The 27,453-nt window shown below is 35.4% G+C and overlaps 1 protein-coding gene across 2 annotated transcripts in view; it reads right to left on the minus strand.

The window, feature by feature from the left end:
- The window catches only part of CDH20 (cadherin 20), a 289,887-nt gene extending 264,469 nt beyond the window's left edge, over positions 1 to 25,418 (minus strand). For both annotated transcript variants that reach the window (XM_056824252.1, XM_056824253.1), the window contains exon 1: positions 24,844 to 25,418. The gene's annotated coding sequence lies outside the window, so the exon portion shown is untranslated. The remainder of the gene's footprint in view (positions 1 to 24,843) is intronic.
- Between the last annotated feature and the right edge of the window lie 2,035 nt (positions 25,419 to 27,453).

Here is a 27,453-nt window from a genome sequence, read left to right on the forward strand (position 1 = left end):
CCCAGTCAGAATCAAGGCTGACCTTGAACACTTTGAAATGTTTATATTCTCAAGCTCTTCTTTTATCAGGTATGTTTTAATTCTCTTTCTAAACTCTGAATCATGGCTTTCTTGATTTTTTCAGCTCACTATGAAAATAACCCAATACATAAAAGGATGTGTATTTTCCCTAAGATTAATGAGCTTCTATTATAAGACAACAACAACAACAACAATAACAACAAACTGGTGTAATAATAGAAAACAATCATTCAATGTACATCGTAGGACACTGTTAGCAAAGGTAAGTGAATTGGGAGCACATTAACCTGGGTTCTTGCCCCAGTTCTATGTAATATAGAAGTGCAACTACAATTAAGTGCTGTCAACTCTCCAAACTTCACTTTACTCTTCTCTAAAATGAGGAGTTTGAAATAGGTTATCTTCAAGGTTTTTTGTAGCTCTAAAATTGCATTATTTTAGTACTCAAGTTTTAAAAATAAAAAGGGATAGGTAATCAATTATGTCAAATGTGTAATATTATTAATTGATGTGCCATTTTCATACAGTTTCAATAAATTCTTTTTATGGTAGGTCACATCCAGGGGAGACCAAAACTTTGAATTTAGATGCATTTGCCATCTTTTAGGGTTTATTATCATTATTATTATTATTATTATTATTATTATTATTATTATTATTATTATTATTATTCTCTGATATGTATGTGAGGCTGAAAGTATATACCTATACTTTTCTTAGTTTAAAGAATGTTATTGTGATTGTTTCTAAGGTTTATTCTAGCAATATGGCTTGAATGAGGATGATCCTAGTTCTGAGAGCAGAACACCCACCTAGATGCTGGATCTTTAGGCACAACTGAAAAATAATTGTTACTACTCTTGTGTAGGAGCTGATCTTTTAAAAACACAAGCTAAGAACAACAAAAGGAGCATGCCTCTTTATACTGCAGAAACAGAATGGAGTCATTACAAAAGCTGTGGGAAACTTTCATTAAAAACTCAGAATCCTTCAAAATTAGCCTATTTCCAGGATCTCTCACAGAAACACATCTCAGCTCAGGGGGATTCATTCTAAGAATGGCTTGGTATTAGGAACAAATTGTAAATGAATGTTACAAATGAAAAACTATTGACAAAATCCTTCAGCATTCTCTTTAGCAGTGAGAATCTCTAGGACTCCAATCCGCCTATCCTCTTTGGATAAAAGTTAGATCTGTCATGGAAGATTAAGGAAAGTCAAACAAGAACTTTTTAGTTGGTAGGCATGAGGGCTATGTCAGGTAGCATATAGCATCCCCTAATGCTAGATATTCATGGTTAGAGACCAGGTCGATAGTATTTAATAACTATGGTGTTTTCCTCAAATCAACCAACTTCTAATCAATTTTTTACATCTTCAATGATTATGTGAATTTTAATTTATGAATTCTTTCTATTGGAAAAACCCACTGTCAAATTAGTTAGCTTGAAGGTCTTTTCCTCCCTCGAATCTCAGATCAGAACATAAGATCAAAGTTAGATGAATAGAATTATAAAAAAAGAAGAAAACTTGGAAGAGCAAAGAAAAAATAAACAAAAAGAACCCGTATGAAAAATTGAGATATTAAGCATATTTATAGGATTTGTAGTGGCTTTGTATTTGTGTGTGTGTGTGTGTGTGTGTGTGTGTATGTGTGTGTGTGTGTGTGTGCATTTGCAAAAAACTAGAAACAAAGGGGGTGTCTGTCACCTGGGGAATGACTGAGCAAATTACAGTATATGAATGTAATGTAATGTAATGCTATTTCACTATAAAAATGAGACAAGGAATGATTAAAAAGCAACTAGGAAAGAATCTTATTATTTGATATATAGTCAAGTGAGCAGAACAAAAGAGGAAATTTATTCAAGAACAACATTGTTGTAGAGACAATCAGTTTGAAAGACTTAAGATCTCTGATCATTGTGATAACCAACTACAATTTCAGAGGCATCTGAGTGGCACTGTGGGTAGAAGACTGGACCTGAAGTCAGGAAGATCCAAGTTCAAATCTAGTCTTCCCTTCCTGGAACAGAATAAGGTACTATATAAATATCAATGATCTTCCTTTTCTTTTCCCAGAAGATCCATGATGAAACTTTCTACTCACTGCATGAGAGATGATGAACTGTACTTTTTTGGAATATATATGTAGATACATAACATTATATAAATATAAACACACATATGTAGAAAGAAAGAGAAATGCATATTTGTTATATAGATTTTATTTTTATTTTTTCTCAATGGTCATGGGGTCAAGAGGGAGGAAGAAAAAGCAGATTTGTGTTAAATGGAAAAATAAAACTAAAATATAGGGGAAAAAAGAGAGATTCTCTCACTCCAAAGCCAGTATTCTTTTTCTCTGTGGCCCCTGCAAATCACTGCAGGTGCTCAATAAATGCTGATTGAATTGCAACTTTGCTTATTTATTTTAATACTCACTTCAAGGATCAAAGATTTTATTGCTATGGGTTATCCCAACATGCACACTGATTCATCTCTTAATTCCTCCACACCACAGTAGACAATTTAATAACATGCTATAGTACCCCAAATTTCTCACCTGGTTGGTTACTTCTTGATGATGAATCTCTTAAACTTAATACTTATTAAGTAAAATGTAAGTTCTGTGCATGCCTAAATCACCTAAAATTGTATTATCCATGTGGAAGAATCTTGAGACCTCCTCCTGAGAGGTAGAAGAATTGGTACATCTGGAAATTTTATTTTGATCTACCATGTTGTTGAGAAAATATTTTTATCACTTTAAATGCATAGCCAAAAGTATGTTTTTTAAACTCATTTGGCTAAACAAAACCATACTCTTTCTAGTATTCCTACCCAGTGGTAAAGAACTCACTTGTCAGCAGGTGAAACCATATATTCAGGAGAGAAGGACCTGAGAGTCAGATGCCTTTAATAAAAAAAATATATGGTCTAGGGGACGGTCAGGTTTCTCAGTGGGTAGAAAGGGCTTGGAGATGGGAGGTTCTGACTTAAAAATCTGGCTTTAGATACTTCCCAGCTTCATGACCTTGAGCAAGTCACTTAACACCAATGGCTTGCCCTTACCACTCTTCTATCTTGGAACCAACACTTAGTATTGATTCTGAGAGAGAAAGAAATGTTTTAAAAAAGAGAGAAAGAAATGGAACTTAATGAAGACTACTTCATGTTTTGGTCTGTTTCATGTGTCCTTTTCCATACTAGGCACAAGGAATTTAATCCTCAACCTAGGAGCTCAAGCCATGTGGATCTCAGAGATTAGGAATCTAGCCAGGAAGTTATAGCAGCCTGGTAGAGAGCCTTGGAACAATGGTCCAGGATGCTGGAAGTTCAGGTAGGACATTTGGTACTTTAGCTTGGTGGGACTAATGCTATCATAGGAATTTAGCTTTCCAATCTTTAGAGACTGAAGTGGTGAAGGAGGGAAATATGCTCCAAGGTTTGGGGAGAATACATGTAGAATTGCTCTTGAGAGTAAATATTACTTTCTAAGAGCCAATATTATGTGAAATGGCTAAATAGAAATGGGGGTATAGTCACTTGGCACCCTAAAAGGCAGGAGTAGCACAATTAATGGGAGCTTGAGACACTGAAAAACAAAGAGAAATGTCTAACCCCCTCAAGTACTGGAGAGCTAAGTAAGGAGGAGTAACAGAACTAGCTTTCATATTTCATCAGCTTCTAGAGGAAAGGGATTTTTTTTCCTTAGTATACCTAGTGCCTCTCACAAAGTAGCAACTTAAGTCATGTGTGTTGAATTGGAATGAATTAACTAGATTTCTCCAATGATAGGCAGTTCAACTCTGAACCCATAATCAAAGCCTTTAGAGTTGTATAGGACCTGCCAAAGCTTGCATTCTGCTGGGATGGTCTTCAAGGATCCAAGGTGACCTTCTATACCTCAATGAGAAAGGTTTTAATGGACGGATTCTGTTATAGCTTCCAAAAATCATGCATATGAATAGAAATTAAATAGTAGAAACAAGACTCCTATTCACAACCCAGTATCACTACCATCAGCATGTAGTAAGTCCATGAAACTATAATAAGACTAAAATGCAGACTCCATCACTGTTATTTCCTCCTTTCCTCCAAAAGGGATGGGTGCAAAAGTTTTCAAGCAATAATGGATGGAATAAAGCTACAACTAAAAAAGAGAGATAGGAAGGAAGACAAGATTGTAGAGAAAATGCAGCAGAATTCAGTAGAAGATTTTCATTTCAAAAGGAATGTGAGGAAACATAATTTTCATTTTTATCAGTTCAACAAACACTTATAGAGTACCACCTATCCTACAAAGCACTGCTCTGTGTGCTAAATAATGTTGCAGAGGCACATTGCTTTTACTTTTAAAAAATATACACTTTTTTCAATAACAAAAACCCACTTTCTTTTTTTTTCACTTCTCTGCCCCAGTGGAAAAATAAAAAAAGAAAAACAAAACTCTTGTAGCAAACATGCATAGTCAAACAAAAGATCTCTTTTTTGTACCCCATCCCCAAGATTTACCTTCTTCAGTTTAACCATCTTTTGGGTTTTCAAACCTCTACACAAATTATAGGGATTAATGACCCTTTTATCACTATGACTGCCCTCAGAATCTCTTTACAGTTCATCACATCTTTTTTAAACTTTGAATTACAAAAGTAAATACAAATATTCAAGATGGAGTCTGACTAGGGCCAAGTAGGAAGGGATTACCATGTTCTCATTTCTAGAATCCCCATATTGCCACCAAGTATGAAGGATTAAGGAGGCAGGTAGATGGTAAAGTGGGTAGAGTGCCAGGAGTCAGGCAGACTCCTTATCTTGAGAACAAGTCTAGCCTCAGATATTTATTCTGTGACCCTGGGAAAGTCACTTAATCCTGTTTGCCTCAGTTTCTCATCTATAAAATGAATTTGAGAAGGAAATGGCAAAGCATTTCTGTATCTTTGCTAAAAAAATTCTCAAACGAGGTTATGAAGATTAAGACAAGTTTGAAGTGACTGAAGAGCAACAACAATTAAAGGAGATTGAGTTTACTAAAGAGATAAGAAGATGGTTTGGCTAGACTGTGGAGTATGGAAGGAGGAGTAATATTCAATGATACCTGAAAGATTGATTGGAAACATGGTGTGTAGAGCTTTAAAAGATAAACAAAATAGTTCACACTTGATTCTAGAGGCAATAGGGAGCCCCTGGAATTGATTGAGTAGGAGAACCAAATGTTCAGATCTTGATTTAAGGGAAATTATTTTGATAGCAGCCATATTTTCCACAAGAATAGTTTGGACAATTTTTATCAATTGTCTTGTGAAAATCTATACCTAACACCTTTCTTGATCTACCAGTTGAGTAGCCTGGAACAACAACAACAACAACAACAGCAATAACAGCAGTAGCAGAAGCAGCAGCAACAACAACAATGTGAATTGTACTGCTGTGTTCTTGATTGCGATACTAGATTTTTGTAACTATTCTTTTTTGTTAGATATTCATTCATTGACCATACCTATAATAGACCATTTTCAAAATTTCACAGAAATTAAAGTCATATTCATTGGTCTATAGTTTGAAGAATTCTTTCTCTCTCTCTCTCTCTCTCTCTCTCTCTCTCTCTCTCACACACACACACACACACACACACACACATATACACAAACATGCAAACTTAAAAAAAATCAGTACAATATGCTCTTCTTCAGTCCTACAATACATCTCCCATTTTCCATATTTTGAATATTAATCACAAAGCTTAGCAATCATATCCATTTCTTCAAGTAATCGAGTTCCTAAGGACCTAGTGACTTTAATTCAGCAATGGTAGCTAGGTTTTCTTTTACTATATCTTTACTTATCTTGGTATCAACTCCCCATTAGTTATATTATCTCCTAGCAAAAAGCCCATTTTCATTGACAGAAAAAAGGCAAAATGAGAAATGAGAAGTTTTACTTTTTCTCTGCCATTTGTTATCATCATGACAATGATCTCAAGTAAGAATCCTAAGCCTCCTAGATCTTTCTTCTTCTCTTAGGTAGCTACAAACCCCATTGCTTTTTCTTAATATTAGTTGTTCTCCACTGCCTCTACTTATTTTGTGCTTCCACATTTCTAATACTGACAGCATGAGCATACAACAATCCCAAAAAATATGTACTACAAGCATTTTCATCTTTGTTTGACATGGAAAATTGAGCATCAGTGAGGTTAAGGTTATTTTGTTTGCTGTGCCAGAAAGTATCAGAATTGGGACTTGAATCCACATTTTCTTCTTTACAAAGACAAAAAAATAAAATAATTGCTTCTCTTTATCAGGATTGGCATCTTGTGTGGGTTTGTATATCCTCTATTCATTTTATAATTCTTTTGCATATATTTATAGACCATATTATTATTATTCAAAGAAAAGCAAAAGACAGACCTTATCCTCAAATTGCTTACAATCAAATGGAGGAAAACAACCCATTAAAAAGAAGCTGAGATTGGGATACTAGGCTGAGGTTGTGATGGAGATCTACAACTGAATGGGAATGATGAGGTAGCTTCATGTGGACCCTTTCTTAAATGGAAGATATGGAAAAAGCTTTCTGATATCTGCCATCTCCCTTCTCCAGTCAGAGGAAGAGAGGAGCCCAAGGGACAGGTAATCCTAAAGAACTATATTTTTCAGAGTTAATAAAATCTGTTGCCAGGAGACAATGGTGAGAGCCAGAAACTGAGTGGGAATGACCAAGTAGCTTCATTTGTCCACCTCCTTAAATGGAGAATGTGGGAGAATATTACTGACCATGTTTGTTTTAAATTATATACATATATGAATACATATAACTATATGTACACATGTACATATATACCAGCATATATGTATATGTCAAAGAAATGTATAACAAATACGATATAAGCTTCCTGTAAAAGGAATAATGAGCTATATTTTGTAAGAAGGAAAGTGTTTTAGCAGGGAGGGACTTGGCATGTGCCAGGAACAGGAATAAGAGTGGGAGATGCCTAGTGCCAAGCTGGAGAGGGAAGATGAAATGTTAGTTTGTGCAGAAGAGAGGGATATCTAGTTTGACTGGACAGTTTGGAGCAGGAAGTTGAGTAACATATAACTAGGCTAAAAAAATGGGCTGGGACTAGGTTAGGAATATCGTGGTTCTCAGCTCATTTTCCTAAGTCTGCTTCTCATGTTCCCATGTAAGTTGTGACCATCAAATCCTTCCTACATATCTGAAGAGTGCAAAGAATACTATGATATTTCTTATGAAACTTCTCATGTTAGTATTCTTAAGAAATGACTGGGAGGAAACTGGATGACAGGAGGCAAAATTCACAGACCAGGAAACAAAGGACTAGAAAATTTAAGTGATTTGTCCAACTTCTTCAGGTAGTAAATAGCAGAATGTGTAATCTAGCCCATGTTTTCTGATTCCAAACCCAATACTTTTAAAAGTATGATATATTACCTCCCTTTGGCTCATTTTTCTGAACTGTTAAATGGGAATTATAATCACTGCATTTCCTACCTAGTCACAGAATTATTATGAACAAAAACCCCTTCAATATCAAAGTACCTTAAAAAGCCAGTATAGTGTATCTATAATTTTTAAATAAACTAATAAGATTTTACAACTACTTATGATTTTGGCCAATTGGTAGCTATTAAAAACAACAACAACAAACCCGAACAAATAATCATGGACAGTGACATTTTTTGCAAATTTTCCAGAGGCAAAAGAGTATTTAAAAAAAAATCTTAAGATTTATCAAGGAGTCTATTTAGTCAGCTCTTGCTTAACCTTGGGGTATAGAGTGAGTGAGCTTGAGGCATTCATTGGTAGTAGTTGATAGAAGCTAAAGATATGATAGAGGAAGCTAGGAGGTACAGTGGATAGAGCATTGGGCATGGAATCAAATATGGCCTCAGACACTTACTAGACATGTAACCATGAGTAAGTCTCTTAACCCTGTTTGACTCATCTGTAAAAGGAACTAGGGAAGGAAAGGCATACTTCTTCAGTGAAGAGTCAAACATGACTGAAAACAATTCAACATGTATGAAAAAATTTAACAACAAAAAAATAGATGCTAAATCACCTCCTGATTTATATCAGGCTTGATTTGAGGTTTATTGACATGCCTAATCTGCTTAATTATAATTTCAAATATATCTCAGCTATTTCCTCTCCATATTTGAAATAATACACATTCTAGTTTTCCCCAAACTAGGAAAGATTACCAACAAATTGATCTCTAGAACAGTCAGTCTCTTAACAAATGGAGGGGAACCTTTAGTTTTAATGTCCTAATCATAGGCATACTAAGAGCTGGGGTATGTTATACCAGAACACCCTAGGGAGAGTATTACCATGAATCCTTTCTCTTAGGAAAAAGCTTCAAGCAGTCTTTGGTCCTAAGTCAGTGCCTCCCTCCTGTGACTTGATCATTTTATTTGAAATGAATTCCTAGAATATTAAATATACCTGTATTCAAGAGAAAGCATACAAACTCACTACTGAGCCAAATATGAATCATTTTTGAAGATCTGTGGTCTTGATGAATTCACTGCTTCTTTGTTCCCATCCTCCCCCCCCACCCCATCAGTATGAATCATTCTGAGTCATTTATCAGAACACAGCTAATCTCATATTTGCCTAGATTTCAATCCAAATGTACAATTCTTTCCTCTTTTGCCCAACTCCAAAACAGAAATGAGTGTGTCCAACTTGCATTACATTTTACTATTTAAGCATTCCATGAAATATGCTATCTATAAATAAAGAATACTTGTCAGAAGCTATGTTCTTCAATTAAAAAAAAACATTTCTCAGGATTCCTTTTTATAAATTGTTTATTGTTCAATATGGTTGTAGCTTTTGAAAGCACTTCCTTATTTTTAATGTTGTCAGTGTGTGGTTTAGTTTTTTTTTTTTTTTCCTGTGCCTTAATTTTAAAGATACATTACTTTATTTTAGTAACTTGATTAACAATATAATGGTTTGGAACAAGAGTATCAAACTCAAATAGAAATGGGAACCACAAAATTGTATGTAAGGATCCTGTGGGCTGTATATTAAGTTAGAAAAACCTATGTAAATATAATTTATATTTTATTGTCTTAACTATTTCCAAATTTCCTTTTCATCTGTTTCCTGGGGAAAGGGTTGTGGGTCACATGCTACCTGGTAACTAAGTGTTGGACACATATGGTTTGGAAGACAGGAGTTGGCATATCTCTCTTCAATTTAAGGCTATCTGTTATGGCATAACAGGTTTAGAACTGCATCATGAGAACAAGAAGGAAACATAAAAAGTGAGGGTGTGCTTTCACTCCCCCCTCTTCTACATATTATTTTCTCTTACTCCAGTTGCCACTCTGTGCTAGTTAATGGTAGCTTAATGTAGAAACAGAATTTCTGGTCAAGCTGAGGATCACAAAGCCATCAATGGAGGTAGAGACAGACACCAATGGTTTGGATTCTCATTTGCTCCAGAAGCTTGAAAAATCTATAACCAATTGACTGCAGTAGTATTTTTTACTTGTTTATTGCATTCCTGAATATTAACAGAATCTTTGTTCCTAATTTCTGCCATGTTCTGGTGAATCCTGAATAGATGGAATTCTTCTATGTTTTGGAAACATTTTCCAGACTCTTCTTGTCCCATATTCTTAGAAATAATTGCCATTTCTGAAATCTTTAGAAGAGTCTCCGCCATTTAAAGCTTATTTTCTTTGTTTTTCACACCTCTTTCCATGTATCTTAACTTGATAGAGGCATTTTTTTTTCTGGGTTAGCTACAGGAAAAAGATATCTTAGTTCACAATGGGGAGCAATTCTTACGTCAAGGGCACTTAATGGGAAAAAAATGAAGGTTGCCCCTAAGAAATAAAGCAAAAATCTGGAGGGAAACCTGTGAATAAAACATTAGTGTTCTAATCTCAATTCCACTTCACCAAGTCATATAAACGTTCTTCAAGTAACAATTTGACATCATGAAAGGGTGCCCTGATGAGTAAATGTTATGGTAAGAAGCTCAGCAAGCCAGTTATTTTCAACATGTGCCTGGACTAGCTGTGAACACGCAGCACACCACTACTTCATTAAGAGCAGAAGACACCAATCATTGACAGCTGAAGAGACAGACTTTCCTCTCAGCAGTACAAGCATGGATCTTTGCAATGCTTCCTGCCTTTTGACAAAACAATATCCTGCAGTGAACTGCCTAAGAAGCTGTTTTAAGTCAGATGATAAGTGGTTTGACCCCCTCCAGCTCCAGTCTTGATGGTCCCCAAGATTTTTAAACACTATGAACTTCAGCAAAGTGTAAAATGAGCATGGGAATATGAAGGCTACAGTAGCTACCCAAAGCCCTTTTTCAGTTTGGAAGCTTAAAAAGTAGGAACAAAGCAGGATTACCTACAGCTGATCCATGGCATCAGATTTAATTCATAGATAAAAATAATATTTCTTAACTAAGCATGAGCAGAGAGACTGGCTCAAGCATAGTCTGGCAAAACTATTTCTAGAATTTAGTTTTTGGCAGTGGTTTTAAGTTGAGATAATCTCTTGAAGATGATCTGAAAAACCAGATAACCACTAGATGTATTATTTTGTAGCCCTTAACAACTTTCATGAGAGACCTATTTTCTAAACAAGTGTGGCCAAGGGAAACTTCCTGCTTCCATTCGTAATTAACAAACAACAATCATTAACAATATCTTCTCACCAGGCTTTTGCAGTCTTATGACCTAGCCTAGGTTTTAATTTCTCAACCTACAGAACATTGTTCAATGCACTAAGACCAATCATTCTTATTCAATACATTATGCATTTAGTAAGCACCTACTGTACTGTCCTATATGCTGGAGATACAAGGCACAGGAAATTAGTAAAAAATGCATTTTGGTCTTTGAAAGACAATATATTTACTTCTATTTGTTCTGAAAGAAGGTTCTATGCTATGAGGCTAATTGAAAATGACAAATCAACCAAAACATCTTTAAAATGTTTTTAGGTATTTATACTTAAATGAGAAACTCTCATGACCCCAAAACTCATACTTTTTTGAGAAAAATAATGATTACTGGGGATGCTCAAAATCCTCATTGTTCTTGACTAAGTCAAGGTTAACAACAAAGTTGGGTATAGTGTTAGTCTTGCAAAATTAAACTCCGTTTTTGATCATATTTTCTTAAAATCATTTTACTCTTGGGGAGATAATCTGAAAATCTAGAAGTTTCCAGGTGCCCTATTTCAAAGGCCTTAATAGTAAATGTTATTAGAGATTTGTTTGTTTCCTAATTAAGTCTGACCAGGAGACTTTCATTTATCATTGGTTGTTCCTTAAACTACCCTCTGGAGCAAAGCAAAACAAGTCTAATCCTTGCTTATAAATGTCAAACATATGGCTCATGAGGATTGCCACCCTCTTGAGTTTTCAAGAACCATGTTAAAATATAATTAGGACATATTTAGCAAAGTAAATAAAAAATATAACAAAACACAGGTAATGTTACATTTAAAACCTAAGGCAGGCTATGGGAGGGGGGAAGGAGAAAGGGAGGGAAAGAATACAAATCATGTAACAATGGAAAAATATTCTAAATTAATTAATTAATTTAATTTAAAAATTTTTTTTAAAATTAAAAACTAAGGCAATATGCAGCTGGCAGGGAACTTTATGTACATATTGGTGGCCTCCATTTCTGTTTGAGTTTTGACACCACTATTCTACATGATAAACTCTCAAGTACTTGAAGACATTTGTCTCCCTAATTTTTTTCTTTTCTAGGATAGACATTCCCAGATCCTCCAGTGGTTCTTTATATGTCATAAACTCAAAGCACTACCTTTTTATGGTTCCATTCTCATGAGAACTTTCTAATATGTCAGCATTCTTTCAAAAATGTGGTGCTCAGAACTACTACACAAATGGTTTGATCTGGAGCAGAACAATAAGACAATGAGAGTTTATTCCCCTCCCCTAGTCCTGGATACAACTGTGTCTGGATACAACTCCAGATTGCATTTTCTTTCTTGGCTGCTTTATCACAGCTACTCATAATGAGTCTATAGTCTACTAAACCCTTTTGATAATTTTTCTGATGAAATGTCATTTAGCAATGTTCCCACCATCTCTAACTTGTGAAATGTATTTGTAATATAAGACCTTTATATCTATCTGTATTAAATGTCATTTTACTAGATTCTGTCCAGTGTCCTAACTTAGCGACAATTTTTTTTGAATCTCAATACTTTCCTTTAGCTTAATGTTATCTATAAATTTGATAAGCATGTTTTCTATGCCTGTATCTGTCACTGATAAAAATATTAAAAGCAAAAGTCTATAGGATACTCTACTATACACTTCTTCCCAAAGTGAAATCAAATGATTAGTGACTTGGGGAGGGGTTTAACATTTGGCCATTTCCAAATTCATCTAATTTCACTATTGTCTAAACCAAACCTCTACATATTTAAAAAAAAATTATCAGTAGCAATTTTATCTAACAAAGTCTTTTCTAGGGGGAATGGTTTTGGGTCATATGATAGTTTCTTTGACCACTGACCTCTTTCTTCCCTACCCTTTTACTCTCTGGAGATTTCACCAATTTTTAAAAATAACAATTAGCTCATTTTTTTAGGCAGGAGCAATATAATGGCCTTCAGGCTCACATGGCATCTTTCACTATTTTTAAAAGTTCATGCCAGAGGAAAAAAGTGTTAATATTGTCATAGAGCTTCCAATTAGAAAAATCCAAGGTCATTTCCATACTATATAGCAAGATATAAGGGAAAAAAGGAAACTACCTTTTATTAAATGACTACAATATATCAGGAACCTTACAAAATTATTTTATTTGATCATCACAACAATTCTAGGTTCTATTAACTTCTCATTTTATAGTTGAAGAAATTGAGAGTTAGGTTAAGTTACCTGCCCATTATCACATAGCTACTAATGGTCTGAGACTGGATTTTAACTAGTTTTATTTTTTTTTAATCTAGGCCCAATGTTCTTTCTATTCATTGCTTAAGAGGCAATCATTTTACTTTCCAACTCCCATTTGTACATTTCTACATTTTCTTGCTCCATTAGAACAGAAGCTGCTTAAGGGCAGATGGTCTGGACTATATTTGTATCCTTACACACCTCCAGTGTTTGCCACTGTGCCTGGCACATTTTAAGCCCTTAAAACTCTCTCTCTCTCTCTCTCTCTCTCTCTCTCTCTGTCTGTCTCTCTCTGTCTCTCTCTATATTCATCTCTCTCTTTATCTATCTATATATTTATCTATTATGAATATGCAGAAGGATGTTTGGTTCTCTATCCTAATAAAACATTTATTTATCTCTAGCTAGCCCTTTCCTCTTTAGGTTTGAGGTAAAAAAAATCTGGACCATATATAAAAAGAAAGCAGAGCATGTTAGTGTCTGTTACTGTAAAAGCACAGCAATGAGAATTATTTCCTTCATTCCTTAAGAAGATTTATAGAATTATTAGCTAACAGTTGGAGTCTTATGTTCTGAGTTGCCCGAAGAGGTCCAATGGCCAACCAGAATCTCTCTCTCTCCTAAGCAAAAGTTCAGCCTTTCTTTTCAGTGTCTTCTTTCAAAGACATTCTCCTCACTGCCATTGCTGCAGATCAAATGTCACAGATCCCATTCCTTCCTTTCACTCCATAAACTCTGGGTAGATTCCCTTAAGGACTCCCAGGCATGATTCAAGATGGTGAAAATTCCAATCACTCTTGTGCTCTGTGTCTCTGAATTACACATCTTAAAATACCATGAAGTTCTCAAACCCCTTTTACAAAAGCTTTACTGAAATGAAGGTAAACTTTTACAAAATTTTCCTAGTCTATCATTGTACTGTGTATTAAAAAAAAAAAAGAAGCTTATTCAGGTATACCCTCTCTAAGATAAACCCCTGCTTACCTTTGTCATTGCTGCTTCCTTTTCTAGGTATCCACTAACCATCTCATTAATATTAAATCTATACTGAATTTTACTAGCAGTTGAAATCAAGTTCACTGACCCAGAGTTTAAAGGAGGAAAACTTTTGCTTTTTTCTAATTCTCTAATACTTCCTCCATTTTCTATTATCTTTTAGAAATATCTTTGTCTCATTTGCCATTTTTTTCTTTCCCAAAAGATGGATCTCAGAATTGAACACAATATTGTAACTGGGTTTTGACCATGAGAATTCACAACAGAATGAACTAATTGCATTTTGGTAGCTAAGTGCTACAGAAAATAGAATGCCAGACCTAGAGTAAGAAAAAAAATAGTTCAAGTTCAAATTTTGCCTCAGATATTTACTAGTTTATGATCCTAGGCAAGTGTCTTAACCTCTGTTTATCTCAGTTTCCTCAATTGTAAAATAGATAGGGATAGTACCTACCTAATTGGAATGTAGTGAGATAGTATTTGTAAAGTGCTAACAAAATGCCTGGCACATGATAGGTGATTGTTGCTTGTTCCCTCCCCTCCAATGTTGCTTTACATAAGTAGGCTGCCATATTAATTTAACTCTTATTGCATTTAGGCTCTACTGAACTGTCCAGATCTTATTCATATAAAGTACTGTATAGTCACATTTATTATATCTTGTACTTTATTTTTAAACCTCTACCTTCCATCTTAGAATAAATACTGTGAATTGATTCCAAAGCAGAAGAGTGGTAAGGGGTAGACAATGGGTTTTAAATTACTTGCCCACGATCACACAGTGAGGAAGTGTCTGAGGCTAGATTTTAACCCAGAACCTACACTGAACCATCTACCTCCCTCTATCTTATACTTTTAAAGTTGATTTTTTTGAGTCTAACAGTAAGTTCACAGTTATTCCAACTAAATTCACTTTTAGTAGATTTGGTTAATCATTCCATCCTCTCTATGTCCCCAGAATCCTCCTATGGGGAAGTGTCATGCTATAAGACCTAATCAACTTTGGTACTCACCTTTTCATTGTTGACTGCTCTTCTCATTGGAGGACATGGCCATGAATTCCAATACCTTCATATAAAATGGGGATCTAAGCCAATGATCTCATTTCCAACTTGTCTCTGTACTCTTTTGGATTTCTTTGGAATTTTCTGTCATGCCTTGTCTTATACTTTCTTCCTCCTCTCTCCTGACTTACTTTTCAGCTTACTTTTATGTTTTTGTTTTAATTGGATTTTAAGCCCTTTGAGGGGAGGGACTAGCTTACTTTTTTTTTTTTTTGCAACTCCAAAGCTTAGCACAGTGCTTGGCATATAGTAGGCACTTAATAAATATTTATTGGTTGACAATCAGAACTCTGTTTTTATACAAGTAATTGGAAAAATATTTATAAGCATAAGAACAAGATCATACTTGAAGGAGATTGACATTCTAATAAAAATTTCAATCCAAGTTGAAATCAAGTTATTAGTCATTATTCTTTATGCCCAGTCCTTCAATGAGCTTCATAAGTGTTTATCTATACTATCATCTGTTCAACATTTATCTACCTTGTCCACAAAGATAGCATGAGAGTCTTAATAAGATATTTTTCTAAAAACTCTTTAAACTGTATTAATCACATTCTTTTCATCCACTTATCCCTGTCAAAAAAGGAAATGGTTAGTTTTCCATAATATATTCTTAACCAAGTTAGCTCTTTTTGATTACTATTTCATTTTCAAGGACTTCATTAATCATTCTTTAATAATAATTTCTAGAATTCTTCTAGGAAGTCACCATAAGCCTATATATCATTCTCTAATACTGCCATATCACTCCTACTTTCCAAAATTTTTCAAAGATCACTGAACATACAACAATGATTTGATGATTATTTTTTCAGAACATTAAGTTGTAGATGGTCTGGACCTAATGATTTGGAATTGTCACGGTCAGCTGCATATAATCCTTACTTATTTTGATATTCAACTTCTTTTAGATATTTTATGTCTTGATTCTGACACTAGTTATGTGACCATGGACAAGTCACTCCCTTTCTATGGGCCTCAGTTTCTTTATTTTGTGAAATGAAGGAATTGGATTGTGTGGCCACTGAGATTCCTTTCTGTTCTAAGTCTTATGATCACTGGCAACCATTTACCATAAAATGGTTTTAAAGAGTATTATGTTCAAAAATTTAAAAGATATGCTACAGGTAAAATATCTTCAAAGAGCAAAAAGAAATTTTTAAAATGATTTTATACTGGGGCATCTAAATGTCTCACTGGATAGTGAGCCAACCCTAGAGAAAGGAAGCTATGGGTTCATATCTAGCCTCAGACACTTCCTAACTGTGTGATCCTGGGGAAGTCACTTAACCCTAATTGCCTAGAACATCCTGCTCTTCTGTCTTGGAGCCAATATTTAGTAAAGGTTTTCAAAAAAAGACTTTGTATGGTTCTTATACTTATTTTTCTTATGAATTTAAGACATATTAAGGGTCATGTCTACAACATTCATCTATTTATTCAACAAGATTCTACTATGAGAAAGGCATTGCATGAGTTATTGGAAAAAGCAGTCTTACCTAGTCTTACCTAGTCTTACCACAAGTGCCTTGTGTGATATGGGGCAAGTCAAAAATGTTTTTTTGATATTCTACTTCTTTACCGGAAAATGGAGATAAGAGTAGCTATACTTGCCTAAAAGGCAGGATTTATATGAAAACCAAATGAGATAATGTAGGCAGTGGGGCACTGAAGAACTCTCTTAAGTGTATGGAAAGATAAATCACAAATTAGTGGCATATAATTTTGAATCATTTTGCTTTTGTCATTTAAAGAAATAATTATAAGTAATTTGATTAGCAAATGCTTAGCACTATGAAATACTCCACTAAGATGATGAGCTGAGAAATAGATTATTTTATAATGACTGACTTTTTTAGGACTACTATTCCAAATATGACCATTTTTATATATTCATTTCTGATAATGTTTAGTGATGGTAGACTAAAGATTAAGCTGATTTTAATGAAGACATTCTTTGATTGTAAAAATACCATTTCCCATAAATATAAGGATTAAGACATTAGTATTTTGTTAGAAAATTTTGCTTTATTTCTAAAAGTTTTATTCATAGGCATAACCCTAAAAGACCTTGCTTATTAAGCTTCTTCCTAAAACAAGAACCATAATAAATTAAGAAAATGTTTATTTCTATCAAGCTTACAGGTTTCACAACCCTCTATATTTTTCCAATTCATGCAGGACAATGAATACAGGCTATTACTTAATTGAATAGTTCTAATTATTAAAAATTTCAATGCAAGGAGATATAATTTATTTTCTGTAAAACCATTGGTTTAGACTTGCATTCTCTTAATCTTATGCAGACTAAAGTAAATCTCTTAGCCACATGATAACCCTTAAAAAAATTGAAGGCTGCTATTATGGGCTTCTGATATTATCACAAATTTCTTCTTTTCCTGGCTATATAGCTCCACTTTTTTCAACCATTCCTTATATGACATAGTTTAAGATTCCTTACTCTCCTGTCATTGTTCTCTGAAAACACTCCAGTTTATCAATGTCCTTAATATATGGCAGCCATACTAAGCACAATAATCCAAGCATGGTTTACCCAGCAAGAAACCTTTCTTGGTGGAACTAACACTTTCTTGCTCTGGACACTATGTGCCAATGGAATATAAAAGTTGGGGATAATTTTGATGCGGCATTCCTGACACTTTTTGACTCACCTGTATTCAATCCCCTCAAGTATAATGGCACTGAAAGAAGTAAATCTACATTAAGAATTCAAATACTCTACATGATTTATGATATAAAAAGAGACATCAAATATTTTCCAGGTGTGAATAGGCTATGCTTAAATTGAAAAATCAGATAACATGAGTCACATTTCCTTGTAGCTTAACAATAATAAAGCTAGGGATAATGCCCTATATGTATGTATGTATCTTTTCTTATATGTAAAAAACATATGAGAATATAATCAAAACCCTCCTTAAAACGTAGGAAAAAATATAATCATGAGTATAACAAACATGAGACAGATACTACAGAAATAAATATATAGTAATTTATGCATGTCAAGTCTAGAACTCAAGCCTTACATGATGAATATAATACTTGCTACTTCAAATGTTTTTTTTTTTCAAAATTCTTGCATGGAAGATGTTCGAGTTTCATGCAAAGATAAGAGTTTTCATTCCCACATGCTCCTTGATGATTTCATTACGATGTTTCCACTATTATTTGTTTTAAAAAACATTTGTTTTTCTTGAATTTAGAAGAATCTAACTAACATTTTTGGTCTCTTGTAAAAAGTATATCCAACAGCTGCAAAATGATTCTAAGAGATATTCATTACAGTTCAAAGGTGACAACTGTGTGATAAAAATGAATTATGCAGTTACAATGAAATATAACTTCTTTGTATACTTAATTTAGATGTGTAAATTGATATATAATACATTATTTGAAAATTTTAAATATGCAAATTTTAAAAATATGTTAAACATGCATATGTACCCCAATATGTATTAGGAAATAGAGAGATTTTAAAATCACTGTCTGGACCTCAATTCATCAGTCTGAAATGGGAGCTTTGAAGTCTAAACTTTGGCCATTATCAAAGATGTCAGCTACAGGGTAAGAAGGCTGCAATGCAGATTTCCTCATCCTATTTTGACCAAAATTTCATTCTAATCCTTGAGAAAACAACTCTCTATGGGGAAAAAGGGATAATTGAATCTCCATGCTAATTCTATCCTGGTTTTCTCTTGACTAGAAACTTCTAATTATGCCAAAACATCACACCATGTGCCATCTATCCACAAGAGAAACACAAGGGCCATCTTATCCTTGGAACTTAGGTCAAATCTGAAAACAAAAGGAAAAAAAAACCCAAAATCTGAAATGCCAAAACTTTATACATTTTATCCTTCAATTCTTTAAGGCTTTTAAAATTTTAAATATTTTATTAACAAGGGTTATTTCCATTATAAGACAAGGTAAAGAGGAAGATTAAACAACTAATGGCAAGCATGCTATAATTGATATTAAAGTTACCCAAGGGTTAAATTCCTGTTGTTCTGACAGGTGTTCTGCACAAAATGTTGTAGTCACATATTGTAAGGTCTTACCATTTAACCACATGACAAACAAACTTCTCTATGACAACCAGATGTAGGTATTGCCATGGAATGAAATTATCATTTTATTAATTACCCTTTAATTAGTTGATACAGCAGAGAACATGCAGTAATTTAGTCATAATTGGCCTGACTAAGATTCAGTACTTAAAGGGATGGAATCTATTTCTACAACTACTTGTTATGAATAACAATTGTATCTGTGACAATGCAATTTTATTATGAAGATGTATTGTGCATTTCAAACAACTGCTCTGTATAACAGCACATTCAGCATTTTAGTACAACTCAATGAAAAAAGACAACAACTAGGGTTTGTAACTGAAGCAATCATTTCCTACTGTTCTTTGATAACCTAATCTTAATGATTATGATTCCCACTGTTAGTCAGGGCCACATTTCTCTTCCTTTTCATCATATAAAACAATAACAATTTTTCATGAATGTGGATAGTAACAATATGCAGAACAGGGAGTGGTATGAAGTCATTTGAATTTGCCAGTTTAATTAGATTCATTTTTGATTTACCATAAAACTAACAAAATATTTAAGAGTCTCTTCTGGTCTAAATGATTCCCCAAAGTAGACTTGTCTTTGCCCTCAACAAACTTGCAAAATGAATAAAATTTTGATTAAGATTGTGAAAGATTTTGATAAAAGGCAAGATACACTTGTGTCTCAGCAATGTCTTAGCGTCCTTTTCTTTTCCATATACTAAGGACATGGGATGAGCCCAATGCCATCTTTTGTTTTGGGTTTTAATTTTTCCTTCCCAATTCTGCCCTCTATGGGTAAAAGTGGACAATGGGCTATAATGTTGCCATCAGTTTCTCTGCCTTTCCCACAGTGCCTACTTTGTCAACATAGGGATGTATCCATTTACCAAGTGTTTATTCCTTTTGTCATTTTTACTGAACTTTTTTTTATGAAATATAAAAACACTTTGAGGCTGGTTATATATCACAAAGAATTTTGGGTAATCTTTTTACTTTAATGTTCTTAGGTTTCTAAAATTGAGTTGATGTATATACAATCAGCAATGTTCTTAACTAAACAGCACTTGTACTAGAGTGTGAGATTGGCAGTTTGTTCTGAAAAACCATTTAGTAAAACATGAGTAGTAATTAAATAAGGATATGCTAGCTTTCCCATTAGAATAGTATACAGCTAGAATTTAGCATGGCAATATGTTTTAGCATTTTTTAATTACAAGCAACAGTGTGTACAACTTAGTCTTTGGAGATTGTTATTTTGCCAGTTGGTATATGTGTACTTTTGCCCTTCAACAAACTATTCTGCCTTCTTGCTTATTCCATTTAGGTGTCTCATGAAACAAGACAATTTTGCACCTTTTATACAAAGATAGGCCATAAGCCTCAAGAATTACAGATATGGCAAATTTCTCTTCATAATTCCCTTACTATCAACTAATTGACATTGGCCTTGACAGTAAATTCATCTTTCCCAATATTATAATGATTCATTCTCAGAAGAAATTGAGCATTGGCAATTAAAGGTGCTGATTTTGTTGATATGAAGTTGGCACTCTGACCCAACAAGTCCATACCCAATGTGTGTCAAGATTCAGGGGTTGTGGAATTCTTCGTTTTTCATCTGTTGGGGTTTGCCTTGGAATACTCATGTTTTGAAAGCTATTTCTCCTGTCCATTGTCTACTTCTTCTTTGCCTAAATAGGAAAGAATCTTTGACAGTAGCATCTTAGATTTTTTTTTTTTTAGTTTTTCAGCTATTAACACTTAAAGCACTATTTTATTTTGGCTTTGGGGGAATTGGTCAGCAAAGCACCTATGAAGATATAAGGGAAGCTATTTCTCCAACTTAAAGTAGAAGAGCAACTGTTACAAGCAGTTTCTTGTTCTGGAGTAAAAACAAACCCAATCATCAAAAAGAAGGAATTTATTGCAAAGAAAAAGAATCCTGTAGAGTAGTTTGAAAAGTGTTCAAACAGCATTAGAAATTATATTATATGCTGTTATTCCTGCTGAGTTAGCATTAAAGTGAAACCATAACTAAAATTAACTAATTGTTGATAGTTGAATTTTTTCATCTTATGGGAATAAGAGCAAAAAAAGAAAAAAGAAAAGAAAGAAAGAAAGAAAACACAGGAAGCTCAAACATCCTAAACAGTCATTCTCACTTAACTATGTCCAGATTGAAACTTGGAGGGGAAAAAATGGCAGAGAAATAGTTCAATTCCATGACCATTTTGTATAGCTACTGCCTTTTAAAACAGACCAGGACTCATTGGAGCTTTTCTAAAGTACTTGTAGAGTAAAACAAGTGAAGATAAAAGTGACAAATGTTACTTTTCTATTTTTCTCTTACTTTCATTTTTTTTTACTGTGCACTAGTGATTATAGCACTGCCAGATCAGAATGAACAATTAACTGTCTAATTATTCTAGTCACACCAACCCACAATGAAATCTTTATTCAGTGTTTACAGCGATCTTTGGCAGAGGCTGTCTTGCTGTTTCTAAACTAAGAAAAACTGCACCCTTTGGCTCGTCTCAGTATCAGCTGCCTTGGTTTCAGCATTGGATGCCAATAATCAGCCTTCTTTTTCTTCCAAAGTGGGCATTTTTTAGGGTGAAAAGGCCTATTCTCATCATCCCCCCATATATTGTGACTGATTTATGTTCTATCCACTGGGCCTCTTCCTTCCGTATCTTTTTACATTTTTCCTCACTCCATAGAGCAACACCCGGCAAAACCCATTTTAGGTCCAACATTGTAAAAATACTTAACCAAACGTTGCCCAAAACTATCAGGAAAAGAAAAATACCACCACTGGCTTATTTGCAGAGAAAATTCAAGGTAATCTCTTCCCCTCTGCCAAACTACTCATTTTCTAGCTGAAAGTTGGTCAATAACTTTGCCACCAGTGTACAATATATCTACTTTTCCTCAGAACATTTTTCAATGGCTTGTTTTTATTACGTAAAACTATTTACTCCAACCCAAAGATAGTTGCAGAGCTACACAAAGCTGGAATATTTTTTTTAAATGACAGATAAATCATGGGATATGTGGAAAGTTTTTATTTTTTCTTTTAAAATAAAAATGAGTGGGAAAAGGGCTTTATTTTACCCAGGGCAGACATGTATAAATAATAACTTCTCTGCTTTTAGTAAAAATTACTTGCTAAAGGTCACTCTCAATAGGCTGACAGATAAGGAGAAAAAAAACAGAACAGTAAGAACTTTAGGCAGCTTCCTTTTGGCAAGATGTTGGGATGACTTTTTAGATTTGGGGGTTTAGAGAGAGCAAATGATGATTTCCCTCCCTGCCACTTGTGCATACATGGTGTGATGTTGTTTAAATCCATTTAGGATAATTTTTCTCTTATCCAGGGATTCTATCATCTTCTTTACATGTTACTATATGCAAAGCCCCTGCACTTTCTATACTTTCAGTGATTAGTGGTTACTATATTCACTCAGCTTTCCAGGGAAGAACTGGGTCATAAAATTTTACAAGGGAAAAAGCTGGAGAGGGCGTTTCAGTAGTATAAACACTGATTAAATCCCCCAGAAAATCTCCCCAAATGAAAGTTAATATTTCTCCAAGTATGCGCAAAAATGTCAAGAATGCTAAGTCATTTTTATGTTTGTAATTTCCTTTTCCATTTTAATTTTATGCTGTCACATGACAGGCATACTAAAAATGAATGTCTTTAACCCCAAGTGTAGCAAACTTGTCAGGAAGTTCCTTGTGGCCTTAGAATGATGGAGTAAGCCATTTTCAAGGATGCTCAAAACATTTTTGATACAAAAACCTCCTCATTTTATTTTAACATTTCTCACAATAGTCCTATTAGAAAGCTAGGGATTACTGACTATTTTTTCAAAATAGGGGAAAATTGAAACCCTTGCAGGGAAAATTATTTGCCAAAGGTCACTCTCAAAGTCAGTCACATAAGTACAAAGTAAAACCTAGGGTTCCAGCTCTGGTACAAGTCTATAATACTTTATACCCACTGTGCTTTTTGATTCTTTTTTTATCCTGGAACAGCAGCAGAAACTCACTGAGAAAGACAGGGAAACCTGAATCTGGCCACCTTACTTAACTTTAATGCTTTCCTCTTAGGAGCACCATTACCCTCACCCTATTCCCTTTGCTAAGGTTCCCACCATATATATTCTGGGTCCTTGAGCTGTGAGGATTCTCTAGAGACAAGAAGCCCTAGGTGTAATTCATAGGCTTCTTTCTGTATTTTCAAGCAAAGCTCACTATGCCTAGTGAGCATGCCCAGTTGGACTGCAAAAGTCACAGTGACCCTGTGGTAAAAATTCTACTTCTCTGAGGTTGAATTGAGGGGCAAAAGAAGAATATAAAAAGGAGTAATATTATGGGTCAAGTATCAGAAATGGAAATGAGAGATGATAGGAGCCAAAAAAACCCAACAACAACAACAACATAGTTTTGGGAAAGTACCAGTATAATGGTTTTAACTTTACCTTCATTGAATGGACATGTACTCTGGGTAAACACACATACTCAAGGGCAATTTTCATTAGTGGTAGATTTATTAGCAACTTGAGGACAAATGACTGGGGTGGGTATGGGGAGCGAAGACTGTTGGGTGCATGTGTACTTATTTGGTAAAATAAAGTAGGAGTCTAAGGCGTTTCTCTCCAATTTTTCACATCCCTGCTCTTCTGGGGCTCTCTAGAGGATCAGTTTACCTCCTTTACAAGATACGTTCTCATATTCCCAGGTTTCCTTTCTTTATTCACCTCTCAGTGCGTGAGATAACCTGGGAAAAATCTCGAGCTTCTGGGAGGGTGGAATACTCAGTACTGAGCATGCTTGGTAAATACATCAGGTTTGCTTTTGTAAGCCTGAAAGTTTTCTATGTCTACCTTCCACCTCAACCGCCAATTGGAAGACTTCCTTTCGGGGAATAACTCACTAAGGCAGGGGGAGTTTGGCGATGTCCGGTAGGTGACACAGAACCGAAGAGTGCATGACAAACCTATCTCCTCCCGCCCCATCCAGCCCAGTACAGCTCAGTAAAGGATTATGGAGGTGGCATCACAGCCCCTATCCTCAAGGAGCTTGATTTACCAGGCTACCGAAAAGAGAGATCACTTCCAGCCTTGGACCTTCCATCTATTGCTAGGGCAAAAGTCTCACTCCTTTGCCTTCTCAAAGAGAGGGAGATCCTAAATGTGGCCCTATCTGGGGACTCAGCTACCGCCTATTGCTCCTGGAGTGAGCAGAGCGGAGATGCTGCTGCCCGCTGGGAAAGTTGAGGCCAGAGCTCAGATGCTTCCCTTCTGTCAGCTCTCAGTGCGGCGGGAGCCCGAGGTCTCTTATCTCCTTCAAATTTGCCCCGTGTCCACCCTGACCCTGCTCCTCCCTACCCCCTCTCGTTACCATACACACAGCAACTATGGGACAGTGTGGATAGAGATTTCCTTCCTCCCAATTCACAGAGCGCTTTAAATACTTTTTAAAAGAAAAATCTTTAAAATCAAAGTAACCACAAAGCATCTTTCCCCCGTCCCCCCACCTGTCACCTCAAGACGTTTGGGGCAGTTGGGGTAGCTGCAGCACAGAGTAGCAGGCAACCGGAGCAGCTTCACTACCCCCCACCCCGACGCGCCCTCCTCCATCCCCAGCCCTGATAGAGTGGCAGTGTTAGCAGACCATTTCCGTGCCCTGACCTGGAGAAGCTGAGACCCCAGAAGCCCAGGCTTTACCTCTCCCAGCTAGTGACTTCCCCGGCAACCTTCAGTCTCTTGGCGGCTCCGAGGCTCCCTCCCGGGGCGCCTAGCTCTCTTCACATCACTGCACCGGCCACGGAGAGCTGTTTCTGGGAAGTCCGTTCCTTGTTTCTTTCTTCCTTTCCGTTTCAGCCTCTTGCTCTCCTTTTCCCTCTATTTCACTGGCTTCACTTCTCCCCGCCCCCCACCTTCCCACTCTGCCAAAAGTGTCACCGCCTCTCTCCCTTCTGTATCTTTTCCAAAGTATCTGCGGAGGTCCCTCAAGAGTTCGGTTAAAATTCCCAAATTGTCCTCTAAGCCCACCAGTGCCCCTGTCACTCCTTTCTCCAATCTCCAGGTGTCCAGCAGGGGGATGATGATGTAGAGTGGTCCAGGTCAGATCTTCCTGAGCTGGGCGCAGCGACCACTTCTTTTCCCTTGCTCTTTCCCTAGTCTAAGTGGCTGCTGCCTGCTGCTGCCACTGGTACTCATTCTCCTGCTCATGAATATTCTGACAGAGGCTAATGCTGTTGAAGTAAATTGAATTAGCCAATTGGTGCCAGGAATGTGCGCTCCTTCCTTCTGAGGAGCTGTCTGGAACACCACCAGATGAAAGCAATTAGTGTCCAGTTGGCACCCTGCAGTTTAGACACACCAGTGAGAGGCAAAAATGGGTTAATTCGTTAGTATTTAGACATTGAAAGTAAGTGCATTTCAATGTGTAAACCTCTCTATGGTCTGAGAGAATAAGAGGATCTGGAAGTTGTGAGAGGAGCTGGGGGAAGGGAATGGGAAAATATTTGTTATGCAGACCTACTCAAACCATTCACTCTAACCAGCTCTGTAGCTAGAGCAACATAGAAGTTTCACTGTTCTAAACCTTAGTTCTGGAGGAGGCAGCTGAGACGGGAGGATAAAAAAGGACAGGCAGAGATGATGAGTGAGGAGATGAGAATAAAGCAGAGTTCAACCCAGGAATTGAATATAGAAAGGACTAGAATGATTTAGAGAACGGAAGAGGAAGACAGGAAAGTGGGAGAGATCCTAAGAAAAAGTCTCACAGAACACTTTTTAAGTGTTTTCCCTAACATTCAAATTTCTTTTCACTGTTAACTAACAATCTCCTTGACTATACAGCAAGTTTTATGTGTGGGAGCAGGCAGCTCCTCTACATTTAAAATAAATGCCTCTCAACTTTCTTATAGAACTTCTATTTCTAAAATAATGATGATGATTATAATGGTGATAATGACAACAACCACATGATGATGATGATGATAAAATTATTCATCCCTCAAAAAAGCTCAACAAACTTGCCTTTTCCTGGGAAAATAAGGTGAGATGATAACTTTCCAAGTTCCTTTTTTACTTTTCTCCCTAATCATTTTCTAAAAAGTCCCCATCAGCTTTGTGTCCATTTTAGAATAAATTCTTAGATTAAATTTGTATCTTTTTGACCCTCTTCTCCCTTCACTCATTCCATTTAATTTGGTTTCATCACTCATTGTCAACATATGAACTACTTAGTTTACCAACAGGTTAACATAGTTTATTAAAATTCGATATCATATGACCATTAGATATAAAACTGTAAGGGACATCAGAAGCCATTTATTTAAGTCTTTCCTTTCACAGATGAGGGAACTGAAACTTAGAGAGTTTAAATAATTTACCCAAGGTCATACAAGCAGAAAGAGTGAGAGATGGGATTTGAACATGTCCTTTAAATACAGAACCAGGAATCTTTTCATTGTACACAACTTCCCTTCCATTTTGTTTAATCATTCAATTTATTGCTGGAAGATTAGTCAAATTGTCTAAGTATCCTCTGTGTGAGTCTATTGGAAGCTTCAAAATAGAAGTGAGCAGTTAGTATGCCTAAATTGTGTAGATAGAGAATGCCTTCCTAGTATCTTATGTTGAATTCCTACTTTCTTAATATTAAAGTGTTACCACAATAGGACAATATTTGCCCAAAGAATATTTCAACCTTAGCTTAGACATTCATTAACTTCTTATTTTCTTCCCCACTCATTAAGATGTATGTTTCTCAAAACTCTTTCTTTGACAGTCTCACTGACTCTCATGGACACACACACACACACACACACACACACACACACACGTCTTTCCCCCAGTTGCATACAAGCTATTCTAAGTGTTTATACAACTTTTCTAAGTAGAACTGAGGTCACTATAGTCAAAATAGAGACTATTATCTTTTATATCTATTATCTTATATATAACACATTGCAAATCTGCAAATCTCATATATATATATATATATATATATAGAGAGAGAGAGAGAGAGAGACATATATATATATATATATATATATTTATATATATATATATATATAGACTTATCTCAGTCACTGTGTACTATAGTGGCTTGTCCATTGCCTCAGAGCTAGTAAGTATCTGAAGTAGGACTTTAAGTCAGGTCTTTCTGGCTACCAAATCAGTCTTTTATCCACTATATAATTCTGCCCATCTAAATCTACAAAGGAGGAAATTGAGATCCTGGACGATTAATTGAGTTGTCCATTATTTCACAACTAATAAGTGTCAGAATAAGAATTTGAATTCAGGTATCATGACTCAAGA

Source organism: Monodelphis domestica, chromosome 3 (genome assembly GCF_027887165.1).
Source record: "Monodelphis domestica isolate mMonDom1 chromosome 3, mMonDom1.pri, whole genome shotgun sequence".
Taxonomy (NCBI): domain Eukaryota; kingdom Metazoa; phylum Chordata; class Mammalia; order Didelphimorphia; family Didelphidae; genus Monodelphis; species Monodelphis domestica.